Below are 17,663 nucleotides of genomic sequence, written 5' to 3'. Positions count from 1 at the left end.
TTTGTTGTTCAAATTTTGATAGCTTGTTGAACAAGCTGTAAAAAAAAGGGGGGAGGGGGTTTATGAGAAGAAACCTCATCAGATCCGTTTTTGTTTACATCTTGGGGCTTTTTCATAAAGTTAGAGAAGAAAAGAAGTTTTCCATGAGTTTTAACCCATCTTTTGTTCATACATCATCTGGAAATTCTTCTCTAGCTGTGCATTTCCATGTACATTCTTACCCACTGTAATAATTATTTGTACATACAGCCATATGGCTTGTACATTTTACAAAACCTTCAGAAAAAAAAAGTTGTATATTCAATGGTATATATATTCAATGCTGATTCCCTTTCACATCATATAAAAAAAAGCAAATACAACAGCTGTATTTGCTTGTTGTCCTTTCATAGCCGACCAAAAAGGAAAAAAGGGGGGAAGTGGTGTATACAGTATACACTATAGGACAGAAGCCAAAAAACCACAGTTGGTCTCCACGTGATGCTATCCTTCAGAGGCGTATGGGCCCCACTCAGTCAAAGGAGCTGGCAGAAAAGTCAAAAGGTGGGTCCACATAGTCACCAAACACTACTACCGTCGACCACCTGTCGACCGTCGGAAACAAAAGTAGCAACCGGAAGAATCTTCGACCCTGCTTTCTCGACCTTTCAATGCCAGCCGGAACTACACTACCGGTTACCATCGGGTACTTCAGGCTCCGGCAAGTGGGACCTAGGCGCAATCCCTAGTGACGAACTCCAATGCCAATCGCAACCTTCGTATCCCCGCTTCATCACTGGGTGCTAGCCGCCACTCCGGCACCTGTTCCTCGACCACTATGGTCGACTGGAACCGAAGCACCACCAGTCACTACCTGATTCATTCCGAGGATCAACATCACCGGCGACCAGACCACCCGACGATACCCACTAGCAGTGGTTTTTGATATTGACAACCACCTGCAACTGTCGGACTACATCCCATCACCGACTGCCTTCAACCTAACAACCCAACGATCGCTTACCCTTCACCATAGCGGTTACCATACCATCGGAATCCATCGATGAACAACCCTCTCGCCCTCGTCGTTTTTAGTGTCGGCGACTCAGCAAGAAGAGAATGAGGAGGAAAAGGATTGGTGCTTAAATTCGTTCCACACGCGAAAAGGAAAAGTGAAAATGAAGAAGTAGAACGTCTCCGGTCGATCCCAGGACCATGCGACCACCTCCAGAGCCAAGCACCTCCATCCGACCCCGCGTCGCCATCAGAACTCGATGCTCCGATCTTCCTCCACAGGCGACATAGATCGTTAGTCGTCGGTCCTTTTTTCTTCACCTGAACGACCTTAGGAAGGGTATTGAGAACGAGATGGGGGCGGCTGTAAAAAAAAAATAAAAAAAAGTCAAACACACTATACACCATGGAATGTTCAAACGGACGTTGAGACACAAAATAGAATTTGGGCCTACAGCTCCAAAACCCTAAGAGGCTGCTATAACAATCAATTTGGGCTTCTCACAAATTATAATTGGGCTACTGTTTCTCATTTTGGACTCATAAGCTACAAATGGGTTGAGTAATTTATTGACATTTTAATTAGGCTGTCTCAGCAAGCAGCAAATGGCCCAATTTTTCCTGCATAAGTAAAGTAACCTATTTGCCAATGCCCAAGTGTTGCGATCTCGTCCAATAAACCTGATTCTAGAAAATGCACGACAACTTGGACTACCCAACATGTTTTTTTAAAAAAAAAAAGAATGAAAAAGGAATTGGGCTAGTAATTTCCAAATGGGCTCTTGAATTTATTTTAACAACGTGGGCTTCCCTACATCAAATTTTCATCTTATTGGGCCCATTCTAGCAAGAGAAAAATCAACAACTCAACGCCATGTGCTCCAATCCAGTCAAGCTAAATCTGATTCTATAAGATGCGGTCTGGCCATCTCAATGTTTTCAAGGAAAAAAGGAGGGAGAAGAGTAGTACGCTACTACTACTAGTGAATCATTTCGAAATAGCAATCAGCAACTGCGTTGTGCGGCTATCAGCAGTCGTGTTGACCAATCATGGGAAGTCTTGCTAATCAGCTCTCACCATTCATGTTAACCGGCCCCCGATAGTCTTACTTCCCAGCTCTTAGTATTCGTGCAGCTCGACCTTCAGCAGCGGAACGACCTAGCTCAGCAGCCGCAAAGCCCAATCATCAGCAGCTACTTTGTCTGGTTCCCAGCAGTCGTGCTGCTTAGCTCTTGCCAGCTGTGCTACCCAGTTTTTGTTAGTACTTGGATCGCCTAGCTCTTTCCAGCAGCTATGTATCTCAGCTTTCAGCGGCTATACATCCATCTTTCCCTTTCTTCGCCTCCTCTAAGAAAAATGGGGGGGGGGGGGGTTGGCACGACACTATGCAGAAGTTATTTTTATTATGAAGGAACAGAGTTAAAGTACATGAAGAGCTAATGCTATGCATGACAGTGCACTCGGGGTGACATTAATATTCTAGAACGAAAGAGCAGCCTCGTGGTTCAACCCTCAGTAGTCTCGTTGCCCAGCTTTCGGTGGTCGCGCTGCTCACCTATCGCTAGCAGCTCGCTCCCCGGGCCTCAGCGGCCCTGCTGACCAGTTCCTGACAGCAGTTTCGCTATGCACCTCCTAATAGCAGCTACACTATCAAGCTCTAAGTAGCACCGCCACGTAGCTCTCCGCAAACAGTCAAGGTACCGAGACATCAATTATTAGTATGACTAGCGATGCAGCAAAGCATCAGGTACCATTCCGCTTTAACTCAGACTGATCACACAAGCTAGATACATAGATTGTAGGGCGCTACGCCCAATCATGCAAGGTTCAGTACCCTCGCCTCGAGTCGCCTGGCTTCTCAGCCTGACTCCATTATAGCGGCAAGCTCCGCATGTGAGGTTCAGTATCCTCGCCTCGAGTCGTCTGGCTTCTCAGCCCGACTCCATTATAGCGGCAAGCTCCACATGCGAGGTTCAGTACCCTCGCCTCAAGTCGTCTGGCTTCTCAGCCCGACTCCGTTATAGCGGCAAGCTCCGCATGCGAGGTTCAGTACCCTCGCCTCGAGTCGCCTGACTTCTCAGCCCGACTCCATTATAGCGGCAAGCTCCGTATGCGAGGTTCAGTACCCTCGCCTCGAGTCGTCTGGCTTCCCAGCCCGACTCCATTATAGCGGAAAGCTCCGCATGCGAGGTTCAGCACCCTCGCCTGGACTAGTTTGGCTTCCCAGCCCGGCTCCGTTATAGCGGTAAGCTCCGCATGCGAGGTTCAGTACCCTCGCCTCGAGTCGCCTGGCTTCTCAGCCCGACTCCATTATAGCGGCAAGCTCTGCATGCGAGGTTCAGTACCTTTGCCTCGAGTCGTCTGGCTTCTCAGCCCGACTCCAGTATAGCAACATGCCCCGACCATTCCACGCGATGCTCTCTCACATGATCTAGATCACTAGCAGCCAAGCCCGATCCATTCCGTGCGATGCTCTCCCGCGTAACACCTCCATGACATTGGATGCTAAGCCTAAGCTATTCTCCTAAGTCGCGCATCACAAGCTTCTTCCACACCATGATCTTGGTGCTTCCTCTCTCACAGTCATCATGATTCTCTTGTGCTCGGACGATCGATGAAGTGTTATCCATATTACAACCTGCTATAGAGAGGATACTCTCCAGCAAGAAGGTCATCCCGACAGCGGCCCTGCTACCTACGACCTCACAGCACCTATGTTTCCTGGCTCTCGGAAACAGTCTTGCTGCGTAACCCTACCTGTAGCCTCGCCGCTTACCCCACGGCATCTCTGTTTCCTGGCTCTTGGAAACAGTCCTGCTGCGTAACCCTACCTGTAGCCTCGCCGCTTACCCTACGACATCTCTGTTTCCTGGCTCTCGGAAACAGTCCTGCCGCGTAACCCTACCTGTAGTCTCGCCGCGTACCCCACGGCATCTCTGTTTCCTGGCTCTCGAAAATGGTCTCGCTGTGCAACCCTACTTGTAGCCTCGTCGCGTACCCCACAACACCTCTGTTTCCTAGCTCTCGGAAACGGTCTTGCTATGCAACCCCAACCTATAGCCTCACTGCCTATCCCTCAACAATTCTATTGTCTGGCTATCGACAATAGTCCCACTGCGTGACCCTTGCTAGCATCCTAATCGCACAGCTCTTGGAATATCTGCCACTTATATTATGGTCAACAACCTTACGATTTACTGGTTTGACAACATAGTCTGATGCGGCTACCTACGCTACCCACATCAGACTGGGGGGAATCCAGCTAGGTCTAGCCCGAGCAAGGAAGATCCTCAAAACGGTTATTAATGCGGACTATGTAGACAGATATCGGTGACATTCTCAGGGACTGAATGGCAAGCTTACGGTTCTTAGCTACCCCGACCCGACATTCCATCGACATCAGTGTCGTGTAACTCTTTAGCAGCCTCGGTCCGCATGATCGCAACAATAGTTACGTTGCATCTCACCGACCGGCTCGCACTCCTCTCAATGAAGGAGTATCGAGTCAGCTCAAGCTGCATTGGCAACGTTTGGCTCGTCACACAACCCCACGGCTCTCGTGCGCAAGGTTCGATCATTCTCTCAATTATTTATTGTATTGGTGCTTTATCCAGTCCGATCCGATTGTCAGCAACCCAATCACATCAGACTGGGGGGACTTGATGACGCACAGTTTATATGACTAAGTCAGTCCGATGTCATTGGCCGCGTACCAATAACAACAGACTGGGGGGACTTGATGATATATGGTCCACTAGCACGGCCTAGACTGCTCCAGCGCGCCAGCCTGGCCTGGTGCGCTCCTGCCAGCCCTGCCTGGTGCGCTCCTGCCAGCCCTGCCTGGCGCGCTCCTGCCAGCCCTGCCTGGCGTTCCCTTGCTAGTCCTTGCTGGGGAATCCCTTGCCAGCCCTGCTGAGGACTCTCTTGCCGGCCCCGCCAGGCGCTCCCTCGCCTGGTACTCCCTTGCCATCCCTTCCTGGTGCGCGCCCGCCAGCCCCGCCCGACGCCTCCGGGGGGCCTTGCCCAGCTCCTTGCTAGCTGAGCCTAAATTAGGTCAGGCCTTGGGCCTGACCTAATTTCCCTTGACCTAATTGCCCCCTATATAATGTATAGTATCTCCTCCATGGAGTAGGACTCTTTCCCAGGTGGTTCAACCACCACTAGATCTTCCCCCTTGGCTCAGCCGCCATACTACACTCCGGCCGGGTGGCTCAGCCGCCACCCGCCGCCGTCAGCCACCATACACCACCACTAGCACCAAGATGGTTCTCTCCAGCTATGGAGGACCATCTCAGATCTTCTAGCTGATCTAACTTGACCGTCGGAGTCCGCTCCCGGGGCACAGTCCCTGGGGCGGCTCTAACGACTTTGCACTATGATGTCAGATCTCCGTTGCAGCAGAAGACCAGAAGATCCACCGGAGGTCGATGTCGCATCAGTCACTTTATGAAAGTAATGGGAAATGTAAGTACACAGTTGTCGTTTATAATGACCTGCGGATGTACTGATAACCTAAAAACATGTTCGTTTTATTACGGTCATAATGTGAAGGCTAAAACCCCTACTAAACGCTCTCCCTGTCAAGAGATTAAGGGAACCAAACGCGACCTTAGCAAATTCTTGCAAGCCGTGTAATTCACATTAAAGTTATATGATCACGTATACCCAATATAACTATCACCTTTTGTTTAAAACAATGAGTTAGTGATCAATTGGTATAATTAGATCATGTGTGTTCTCATGCTATAGCAACCTAACTTGTTTGTTTTGTACTGTATATTGTACATTCTGTTTGTTTCTCATAATTGTGTGTTCTCTCTGTATGGTATTGTTTGTTTCTCTTCACTGTATGTTCTGCATGGTATTGTTTGTTTCTCTTCACTGTGTGTTTGACTCATGTATGAACTAACTCTTTGTATGCTTCATTGTACTAGAAGAAATGAATAGCATTCTCCTAAACTATACCTATTATAGTTTACTAATGTTCTACTTGGACTTTTATTGAAAAGACTCATTTATCTACTAAGTTATGCTTGTACTTTAAAAACAGAGTTTTGTATAACTATAAAGTAACATAACTTTAAAAGAGTTTTTGAAATGTTTTGACAACTTATTAATGACATAAGTAACATTTTGAAAGATGTTTATAACAAACATTTACACAACTATCATTGTGTTCAACTTGTATTCCCCCCCTTAAAACATTTAAAACAGTTAAAAGATTCATTATGGGGTATGAACTCACCTGATGTGGGTGATTCAAACGGGTATGTGTGTAAGGATGAGAAGTTCCACGAATGAAGTCCCGAGACACAATAAGTCCTAAATGACATATATTGGCATGAATATAGTGTTTATAAGCAACTATATGAAAGGAAACACCGTCCGGGACTAGGAAACACTTTGTCCAAGTGTTGGAACCACATGTGATTCATCAAAGGGAAGTGAAATGGTACTAACTTGAGTTTACTACCATGGGTTTACGGCCCAAGGGAGTTTACGGCCGTAAAATAATGGTCAAACATGGCTAAGTGTTGGTTTGAAAGCTAGGGAAGCTTTAGGGACTTTTGCTCTACACAAGTATGAGAAAGACCACCTCCATTGAGGCTTTTGATGAGTTTACGGCCCAAAGGAGTTTACGGCCGTAAACTCATGGTCATTGTGCACTTGAGAGTAGTTTAAGGTCCTAATCTCATCTATGAAGGGTCCCGGGCCACTAGCTTTGCATCTAGGAGGGTTTATGGCCAAAATGGCAACCTTAAAGGGGTTTACGGCCTTGGGAGATGGCTTGGCCGTAAACTCCTTTTGTCCTTGTGTTCTTGATGTTTTCAAGTCTCTAAGCATGGATACTAACTAGATAAGAAGTATAGGGAAGAGTACTTACGATCTAGAAGCTTGAAATGGTCGGTTTTGGCCAAGAACACTAGTGTGTGTTCTTGGTGAAACTTGAAGATCTAAGAAAAGAATGATTTCCATGGATGAAATCATGGAAGGAGACTAGATTAAGAGATGTATCAACAAATCTAGGAAGAATACTTACTTATATGAAGATCTTGGAAGAAAGTCTTGATGATACTTGAGAGGATTTGAAGGAAAATCGGCCAAGGAAGGAAAGAATGAGAAAAATGGCCAAGTATCATCTATATACACATGAGTTTACGGCCACATGAGTTTACGGCCGTAAACTCATGGTCTTGTGGCCGTGAACTCATTTTGATGAGGTTATGGTTTGATTTGCTACACTGTGGTTCTAGCAGGTACTTTCTAACACTTATTCCTTAAGTGTATTAGACTCAAAACTCCTTAGAATGGCCTTTAACCGGCTAGAACTCAGTACTAATGAGTTTGACACTCAGTTGAGTTGATTGACTGGGTCTTAAAACCAAAAATTTTTCGGGTTGTCACATCATCCCCCCGTTAGATGGAATTTCGTCCCGAAATTAGCTTTCTTCGCCGTACTACTGGGGTTGCGCTCCTCGGATTGGCAGAATACCTACTCGTAGATCTGGCAACTTTGCCCTGGTGTTCCTGATAGGATTCGTACTTGGTCCATCTATCATTACCTCGTGCATACAAGTCGTATATGATTAGGATTGGTAAGACGTTCGGATGTGCGACTCTGCCCCAGGTCCATAACCAAACAAGGAACAGGAGATAGGGCGGAAACACACATACTAAATCTGCGTAATCATAATCATATACTACCCTCGCGTATACACTGAATAGTGATAGGTGGGTTGTATTCGTCCATAGCCTCTGTGCTCGAACTTGGTCTGTTGGACGAGTGGTATTTCTTGACGGCGTGCGGACATCTGACGATAAGGCTTCGGAGGACAAAGTACTCTTCGCACGAGTACTTCGGGGTTTAGAATACGAAAGATAAAATTTAGGTTTAGGTCGGACTTTCGATACGAATGACGAAAGTTTCGAGAACTTGCCGATTGAGGCGATAGAAACATATGAACTCAGTATGGTGAGGACCACGCCAACTCATGACGAATGAAAGTAACAGACTCTTTACTGAACAAAGAATTGGTCAAATGAAAGAAACGTCTGCTATACGACGATGTATCGCTTGTATGATCGATACTGTACTCCTAGTATGTTCGACAATGTACTCCTAATATGTTCGAAAATGTACTCTTTGTAAATGTTCCCGTGTTTCCTGATTTCTCTTTAATGTTAACACTCCTACGTATCGTACCGCTATGTGCGCATACATACAAATGAAAGTGCTCTAATAACTGGTGGGGATACTTTATATCATGATCCTCCTCGGTACCACTATGATCGCCTGTCATATTCAAGTTATGAATATTTAAGATGAATAGGACAGTCGACTGAGTAACTCTGCCTTAAATCCACAACCAAACAAGGAACAGAAATTAAGGCAGAATCACTCACTCTAAGTCTGCAATATCTTAGTTATGCACAACCCTGATGTACATGCTAAGCCATCATAGCTTCTCTATACGGATCTTTTAGTTCTCTTGAATACTGTGACCTATTTCAATCTGTGAGTTATTATAATTACTTTTTAAGTGTTGTCCCCAAGTTTTAATCTTATATGAATATAAATTAATTTCCAAAGTAATTACTATTTCGAAAACGTATCGCTGCTTGTCGACGACTCTGGGGTTGATTCTCCTGCGGTGATCATCAGAATGCGTCCATCCGCGCCTGAGTTCTTTATTATCGGGCAGTCCCTCTGATAGTGTCCAGTCTCACCACAGCCATAACAGGATTGGTTTTCTTCAGCTCCGGGGACTTGGGAGATCGGTTGAGCAGGTGCCCTGTAGAAACGGACTATGTGTCCCTTTCTGTGGCAGTTCAGACACTGCATTTCCCGGCATACTCCGGTGTGGTGAAAGTTGCACTTTCCACACTTCGGGAGGGTTCCAACATAGCGACTGGCAGGTGCTGAAGCAGTAGGCGTTGTAGCGGCGTACATAGTACTCGCTCGTTGCCCTTGCGAGGTGTCTTGTGTTGTTCGCTTCTTCTTCCTCTTGTTCCCCGACTTCTGATTATAGTCCTCTTCCCTCGATGGCTCGGGAATAGGGACTTCTACACCATGGCGGACTCCGTGGTCGATGAGTCGCTGAGCCAGGCGTTTAGCACTGTCGAATGTGGCTGGGTTAGAAGACAACACATTTCCTTGGGTCGGAGCAGTCAGACCCCAAATGTATCTTTCTATCTTCTTGCTCTCCGGGGTAACCATCCCGGGGCATAGAGCTGCTAGCTCGCTGAACCGGTCAGTGTAGGTCACTATGTCTGAGCCGACCATAGTGAGATCCCACAACTCTCGTTCTAGTTTTTGAATTTCGCCTAACAGGCAGTATTCCTCCCGCATTAACTCTTTTAGGTTTTCCCAACCTAATGAGTTAGCCACTGATAGAGTCAGTGACTTAACATGGCTGTTCCACCATGTTAGGGCCTTGCCAGAGAAGGTGCAGGCAGCAAACTTCACTTTGCTTCCTTCTGGGCACAAACATATTTCGAAGATCGACTCTGTTTTTTCGAACCATTGCAAGAGGGCAATGACTCCGCCTGTCCCATTAAAGGAAAATGGCTGGCATTTAGTGAAGTCCTTGTAGGAGAACTCTCTCGAGCGTACGGGGACCTCACCTTTAGTAGAATCAGTAGGCGTTTCACCTCCGCTGGTACTGATGGAGTGATATTGAGCCATGGTTGTTGCCACAGCCGCAGCCATTGCAGCGTTTATAGCTGCCATATCGATTTGCGAAGGAGGTGGCGTTGGAGTTATCGGAGTAGTGCGTCTGTTTGATCTGCGAGGAGGAATCTTTGCTAAAAGAATACAAAGATGAGACGGAATAAGTCTAAAGCAATGGACACAAGCCGAAAGCTGAAAAGACAAGGTTATCCTAGTTCTGGGTGTATCGGGTCCTGACTTCCACAAGGTTCTAGAAACAATTCATAAAAGAGTCTATACCGAATAAACTTTATGAATTTTGGAATGGTTATCCTCGAATGAATATCTGTTGCCTGAATAACTGTTACCAGCTGCATGTAAGAAAATAATCTTAACTTCTAATGTGAGCAGTGTTTCCACTCGCTCATTAAGTTAACAAGATTATTATTTATTAGTGTGACGTGTAAGACATTTTGGGTTACTTCCGTGGATCCTTCTTTGAAAGCTTCTCATGAACTTGATCTCGTTTCCTCCTGACTCTTCTGTTGTCTACTATGAGGAAGTGGTTACGTCTATCTGGGTTTGTCGTGCGAGAAGGGAAGTGACTAAAGAATCTATGAGATTTAAGGTACTTTATGGGGTGATCCTTACAGAGTCCTCCTATAATTGCACAATGTATACAAGTTGTATATAACTTAAGATTAAATAGACCTTCGAATAAGTGATCCTACTCCAAAACCACAACCAAACAAGGAACAGGTAGTGAAGCGTAGATCACAAATTCTAAGTCTATAAATTCTCAATTATATATAACCTTGGGAGTATACATTGCAAGATTATAGACCTATCTGTAAGGGTCTTTTAAGTTATCACATAAGTTATTCGTATGGTGCCTAAAATACTCCTATAGTATTTTAATGGAATGTACTTGGTATGTTTCAAACTTGTTATCGCGTTATAGTATCATAGAATACTCCTATAGTATTCTAACTCTAAATGTACTTGTTCTGGCGTTCTCTTGACTGGTGTTCAAGTAAGTTTTAACACTGTTGCAACACCACATCATTCCCAAACACATGTCGGTCACATCTCGAATGAATATAGTTGATCAGGCTATATTGATCCTAGCTATGATTACATAACTGTTCAGGTTGACGACAGTGTCCAATCTTTAAATACTTTAGTTCTGTTCTATAAGCAAGTAGGTATATTTTTATAACTTATAGTTTTACTCTAAAAATATATCATTATCCAGAACACCTAAGCCCCATTGTATTTATAGTTGTATATCTTTTATCGGTTGATATACTTAGTTCACTATAAACAATGCTCTGATACCAATCTGTCACACCCCAAAACCGGAACGGCGGAATCGTTCAGGGGTGGAGGACGTCATGTTTAGTATCACGAGATATGTATATGGTAAGCAAGTAATGAACAACCATTTCATTTCGAAAGAAAGTGTTTACAATGTGTGTGTTCACAAAACATAGAATTCATACACAAATAACAAAACAAGACTTGAAGCTATAATGCTCCATCTTCTGAATCCCCAGCATGACCACCTGTCTAATAGTCTCCTAAGAATACAAGTTATTTGAAAGAGTTGATCAGCAATTAAGCTGGTGAGTTCATAAGATTTTAGTGATGTGAGTAAGTTGTAAAGTGTTGTGGAAAATGTAGATGTAAAATGGTGTAAGTTGTAAGTTCTGTTTTGAAAAGTTCGCCTCTTCCTCTAGAAAATCCTATATTTCCTACTTTAATGGAAGTTTAAGTAAAATGACACTACAACCGTTTATATGGGTACTAAGTGGATACAAGTTATATAAGACTTAGAGTAAACAAACAATCGATTGTGCGCATCTGCCCTAAGCTCACAACCAAACGAGGAACATAAATTAAGGCGGATAGCACACATCCTATTGGTTGTTAGATCATCGTCATATATAACCCTGGTGTATTCACTTGTTACTCATGGAGTTAATTGTAATGGTTCCTTTATATCTAATGAAAAAGTTCTTTAAGAAAACCCATATTTCTTATAATAAAATGGTGACCACAGTGACTACTTTTATAATAGCTTAGTTTATACTGATATATATATAATCTAATATCGGATAGAAAGTTAATTGAGTGAATCTGCCCTAAGCCCACAACCAAACAAGGAACAGGAAGTAAGGCGGAAAGCACACATCCAACTACCTATTGGGTATTAGTTTTATATATAAACATGATGTATAAACTAAGGTATTATAGAGTTACTGGTTTAATAAAATGGATTAAACCCTTTACTGGGAAGTTTCTAGTTTTGTATATCAAAAGTACTGATTTTGGAAAGTATGTTTTGTACTAGAAAAACGGTGCTTTGACTTTGTGTCCTATAACCTGAACCATACCTGGTACCCTTATGATGACTTAATGTATACTGAGCATACATATATATAAAATCGGATAGAAAATAGATTGGGTGAATTCGTTCCAAGCCCACAACCAAACAAGGAACAGGAAATGAAGCGGAGAGCACACATCCTATGTAACGCCCCATTCCTGGTATGTGCTTTAATAAAGTAATTTTCATTTCTTAAGGGGTACTCGACGAGTCTGTATCCCGACTCGTCGAGTAGAGACGGGATGATCACGCAATTTTAGTTGGCTACTCGGCGAGTCCATATGAAGGGACTCGGCGAGTCTGCCTGTCTGGATGAAGCCCTAATTTCAAAGGTTTGTACCCTATATAAACGTCATTATAGCCTCCCACCCCAGCCTCCAGCACCCTTAGAGCATTTCCCCTGTAAACCCTAGCCCCCATTGTTGAGCTTAAGTGTGTTTGTGCTAGTTTGGAAGCTTTGGAAGAGAAGGAAGGAAAGAAGGTCCATAGAAGAGAAAGGAGATCCAAGAGTTAGCCTCCATCTGTTTCTCATTCAGGTAATAAAGTTATTACCTTGTGTATTCCTCCATTAAACCCTCTTTTATGCTTGTTATGCCTTCCATGGAGCCTTATATGATTCAAAACTTGAGATATGGACTTTCCTTTGGATAGAAACCTTAGATCTGGACTTTATTGAACTTCGGGAGCTCATTATAGCCACCTTTATGCAATCATGGCCTTGTTCCAAACCCTAGGTGCTTAGTACTTGATGATTTTGGGTATTTTAGCCTCATACCCTTGTGCATGCACGTAAAGTTGGAAACTTTACGTGTAAAACCAGTCCTAGAACCTCAGATCTATGATTTGGAAGCACTGAAATCGATTAGAATCGACTGTATAGTAATAGCATGCTTGGGACTCGGCGAGTTGTTCTTCAACTCGGCGAGTTATTCTTCAGGCTCGACGAGTTGTTCTTACGACTCAGCGAGTCGCAGACTGGACGTGTTCATATGATGAAGGAGAACTCGACGAGTTGTTCATACAACTCGGCGAGTCGGATGAAGTTAGATTTGTTGTATGTATCGAAGAGGAACTCGTCGAGTCCTTGCCAAACTCGACGAGTAGAAGCGAGTATAGGACTAGAACGGATGAAAGGGACTCGGCGAGTTGGCGGCCCAACTCGGCGAGTCCGGTCAACCAGGAAGTTGACTTTGACCAGGAAGTTGACTTTGACCAGGAAGTTGACTCTGACCAGGGGGTAAAATAGTCATTTTACCCTGAGATTAGTTATCTGTATTTGATTTAGTGTTTATGGGATTTGTAGCCGGGGAGTTCCGGAGCAGCAGTCAGACAGTCTCAGATTTAGCACCTCAGCAGCCAGCGTTACGAGGTGAGTTTCCTTCCAGTAGGAACGGGTCTACGGCCACAATGCCAGCCTGTTTAGCTAGCAGTAGTTCCAGACTTCGGTCTGATGTTGTAGTTCAGTGTGCTTGATGTCTTTGTGATTCAAGCATGTTTTTGTGATATGAGTTCCGGACTTCGGTCCGATGCAGTATGCAGTATATGTGTTTAGGCCAGTAGTTATGATTATGCTATGCTATGTTCAGTTAGTTCCGGACTTCAGTCCGATGCCGGGCGGGGCCCAAGCTAGTTCCGAAATTCGGTCCGATGCCGGGCGGGGCCCGATGTAGTGGGCGGGGACCAAGCTAGTTCCGGACTTCGGTTCGATGCCGGGCGGGGCCCAAGCTAGTTTCGGATTTCGGTCCGATGCCGGGTGGGGCCCGATGCAGTGGGCGGGGCCCAGTATTTGCTTACATGTCATTGTATGGTATGTGGTAGTTTGGGGAACTCACTAAGCTTTGTGCTTACAGTTTCAGTTTTGGTTTCAGGTACTTCCGCAAGTAAGGGGAAGAGCTCGGGATGATGGCATGGCACTCACCACAGCTTCAGTTTTAGCCTGGGAGTTTTATTCAGATATTTTGATGTGATTGATACAGTATTTGTTTGACACAGTTACTTGACTTTTGAGTTACTCATTTTATGGTTCTTAGTATGTTTGACATTCGACGATGTGATTTTAGTAATATTAAAACAAAAAATTTTGGGTCGTATTTTGGGATATTACAAGTTGGTATCAGAGCCTTGGTTTGAGGGATTCAGGCACACTCTCGGGTGTGACTGGACTCAAACTAAGGAAATGGTAAAAAGATTTTCAAAAGAAAAATGTTTTCAAGAGGATTTAAAAAAAAAAAAAAAAAAAAAAAAAAAAAAACTTAAAAAGAAAAGAGTTTTTGGAAAGGAGAAAGGGTGTGGTGCATGCAATCAGCTGAGCTCAAGTAAGTACTCCCAAATTACCCATACAAGTTTATGTTAAAATTATTAGTTCCAGTTTCAGTAGAACAGCATGCTAGAATAGGACTAAGGATCTAGGAGGATGCCTTATGTGCCTGTTGTATGTGTTTCAGCTTTATGAGAATTGCATGCTAGTATTGAGTAGACAGCAGTAGGATACCCTGTTTAGGTTATGTCTGATAGTATGAGCTTAGCATTGTATGCTAGTACAGTTTCTCGTTATGAGGATAGATTTTCTTGAGTAGTTTCCCCGTGTCCGAATGTTGCTTGCTTCGTGCTTTGTAGGACTCGGAGTGATGAGAGTTAGCCATTGGGTGAATACGTCACGTTACATGTGATCAGGGTTGAATAATCTCAGAGTGCTGGATTTGGCCCTATTGCGCAGCTCTTGTCTGAGTCTAACCGTTGTAGGGACGAGTCTTTTACTCGAAGGATTATCTGAGCCTCGTCACATGTGATGGTATTCAGGCGATGGCTAATTGGCATTACAAGGAGCCCTTCAGCAGCTGAGGACTGGATTGGGTGGAGTCAGAGATTTCCCTAGGGCAAGCCTAGGATGAGAGTAGCAGAGATCAGTAGCAGTAGAAGTGACTTGGTGGAGTCGAGGCAGTACTTGAGAAAAGTACGGATAGATGTGGAAGGTAGTATGGGCCCGTACTACTGAAAGCAGAGGATCCGTACTTGAACCAAGGAAAGCTGAGATGAGACCAGGAAACTTGCAGTAGTAGTGATCCCTCGAGATATATCAGCGTTTCTGACGTTTGTCATGATGTGTTTTCAGAATGGTGGTTTTACGCCCTAGACCAGCAGTCGGCAGTTCAGGTGCCGGAGAGGGATCAGGATCAGGCCCGGAGGTCGGGCAGTTGGACGAGCAGACTAGGGAGTTTCTCTCTTCAGAGATTACTCGCACCATACTTGAGCAGACTCCTGTGATCTTCGGTTCGATCAAGGAGGGTATTTTAGAGTTGATGGACGAGAGGTTGAGCACTCTCCGTGTTGAGGTGGCGGCTATGATGGGGTCGCGCACGCTCACCTTCAGGGAGTTCTGGGCTTGTGGAGCTCCAGATTACCATGGGGCGCGAGATCCCATTGCGAGTACCAGGTGGTTAGCGGATGTCGCCAATGCATTCCGCACCAGCAGATGTCCCGAGGGGGAAAAGGTCAGACTAGCATCCTGTCTCCTGAAGGACAGGGCACGAGATTGGTGGGAGGAGATTGGGCATGCTATCGGAGATGACACAGCTATTGATGCGATGACCTGGGCTGACTTTTCTACCAGGTTCAGAGCCGAGTTTGCACCAGTTATTGAGGTGCAGCAGTTAGCTAGGGAGTTTCAGGATCTCACCCAGACTTCAGAGACAGTGGCGGAGATTACCGCCAAGTTTAGGGAGAGGGCTCTTCTCGTTCCTCAGTATGCAGCTGATGAGGAAATGAAGAAGGCCCATTATCATGAGATGTTGCGGAGTGATATCCGCCAGTTTGTGAGCCGGTCCAGCTGTAAAACGCTGGATGATATGATTGTGAGGGCTCATGAGAGAGAGATAGATTTAGAGATGGAGAAGAAGAGGAAGCCAGAGGCGGTATCTGGCACAGGGAGCTCGGGCCAAAAGCCCAAGGTATCGGATCACAGACCTAGAGGACAGCAGAGCCACAGTCGGTGTGGCAAGTGTGGGAGAGTGCACGATGGGGTGTGCAAGGCAGGGAGTCCCGGTTACTTTAAGTGCGGCCGGACTGGGCATATGAGCAGAGACTGTACAGCTACTATTACCACCACCACAACATCAAATCTGATTTGCTTTCATTGCAATCAGAGGGGACATAAAAAGTCCCAGTGCCCGAGTTTAGCAGCAGCAGGGAAGGTGGCAGCACCTGCCCCTGCTACTTTGAGGATTACAGACGGCCGCCAGGGCCGGGGTGAGATGCCACTGGCGAAGAGTAGAGCTTTTCAGATGACAGCAGAGGAGGCGCGAGCGACTCCTGATGTGGTGACGGGTATGTATTTTCTCTTACATCTTTATTGATACTGATTGTTTTCTCATGGTTATATATTTTCATATAGGGTCGTTCTTAGTGAACGGCATTTCAGCGACATTATTGTTTGACTCGGGGGCTACCCGATCATTTGTTTCACTTGCGCTTAGCAAGAGGTTTAGTAGAGCTCCGGGGGAGCTGGATTGTCCACTCGAGGTTGAGATAGCTGATGACAGGACCGTCAGGGTGGCAAGGGTACATAGGGCGTGTTCGCTGCAGTTATTTGATGAGCATTTTTCAGTGGACTTGGTTCCCATTCCCCTGCGAGGGAATAAGGTTATAGTGGGTATGGATTGGCTGAGCCCCAATAGGGCAGTGATTGATTGTGAGCTGCAGTTAGTGAAGGTTCGCACTCCCAGTGGGGGTGAGTTAGTGATTCAGGGCGAGAGGCCACAGCGCGGATCGATTCTGTGTTCAGCAGCCAGAGCGAGACGCTATGTTCAGCAGGGCTGTGCAGGGTACGTCGCCTATGTTATAGATGCCCGGGAGAAGGGTAAGGCGACCGTTGATGGTGTACCAATAGTACAAGAGTACCCGGACGTATTCCCAGAGGACTTACCTAGGATACCTCCGAAAAGACAGGTCGAGTTTCGGATTGACCTGGTTCCGGGTGCGGCTCCGATAGCCAAGGCACCATATCGTCTGGCTCCACCAGAGATGCAGGAGTTGTCTACGCAGCTGCAGGAGCTGCTAGACAAGGGTTTCATCAGGCCGAGTAGTTCACCATGGGGAGCCCCGATCCTTTTCGTGAGGAAGAAGGATGGGTCGCACCGTATGTGCATAGATTACCAGGAGTTGAACAAGGTAACGGTGAAGAACCGTTACTCACTCCCGAGGATAGACGACTTGTTTGACCAGCTTCAGGGAGCATCTTGGTTCTCCAAGATTGATCTACGGTCAGGATATCACCAGATGCGGGTCAGGGATGAGGATGTGCAGAAGACCGCTTTTAGGACCCGCTATGGTCATTATGAGTTTGTGGTGATGCCGTTCGGGCTCACCAACGCTCCAGCCGTGTTCATGGACCTCATGAACCGCGTATGCAGACCGATGTTGGATCGATCTGTGATAGTGTTCATTGATGACATCTTGGTTTATTCCAAGACTCAGGAGCAGCACGAGGAGCATCTGAGAGAGATGCTAGAGACGCTGAGGAGGGAGAGACTTTACGCGAAGTTCTCCAAGTGCGAGTTCTGGTTGCGCGAGGTGCAGTTCCTTGGACACCTCGTCAACCAGAAGGGTATACTAGTGGATCCGGCCAAGATAGA

Source organism: Lactuca virosa, chromosome 7 (assembly GCF_052849685.1).
Source record: "Lactuca virosa cultivar CGN04683 chromosome 7, Lactuca_virosa_CGN04683_v6, whole genome shotgun sequence".
NCBI classification, from domain to species: domain Eukaryota; kingdom Viridiplantae; phylum Streptophyta; class Magnoliopsida; order Asterales; family Asteraceae; genus Lactuca; species Lactuca virosa.
Note: the sequence above shows the minus strand (reverse complement) of the source record.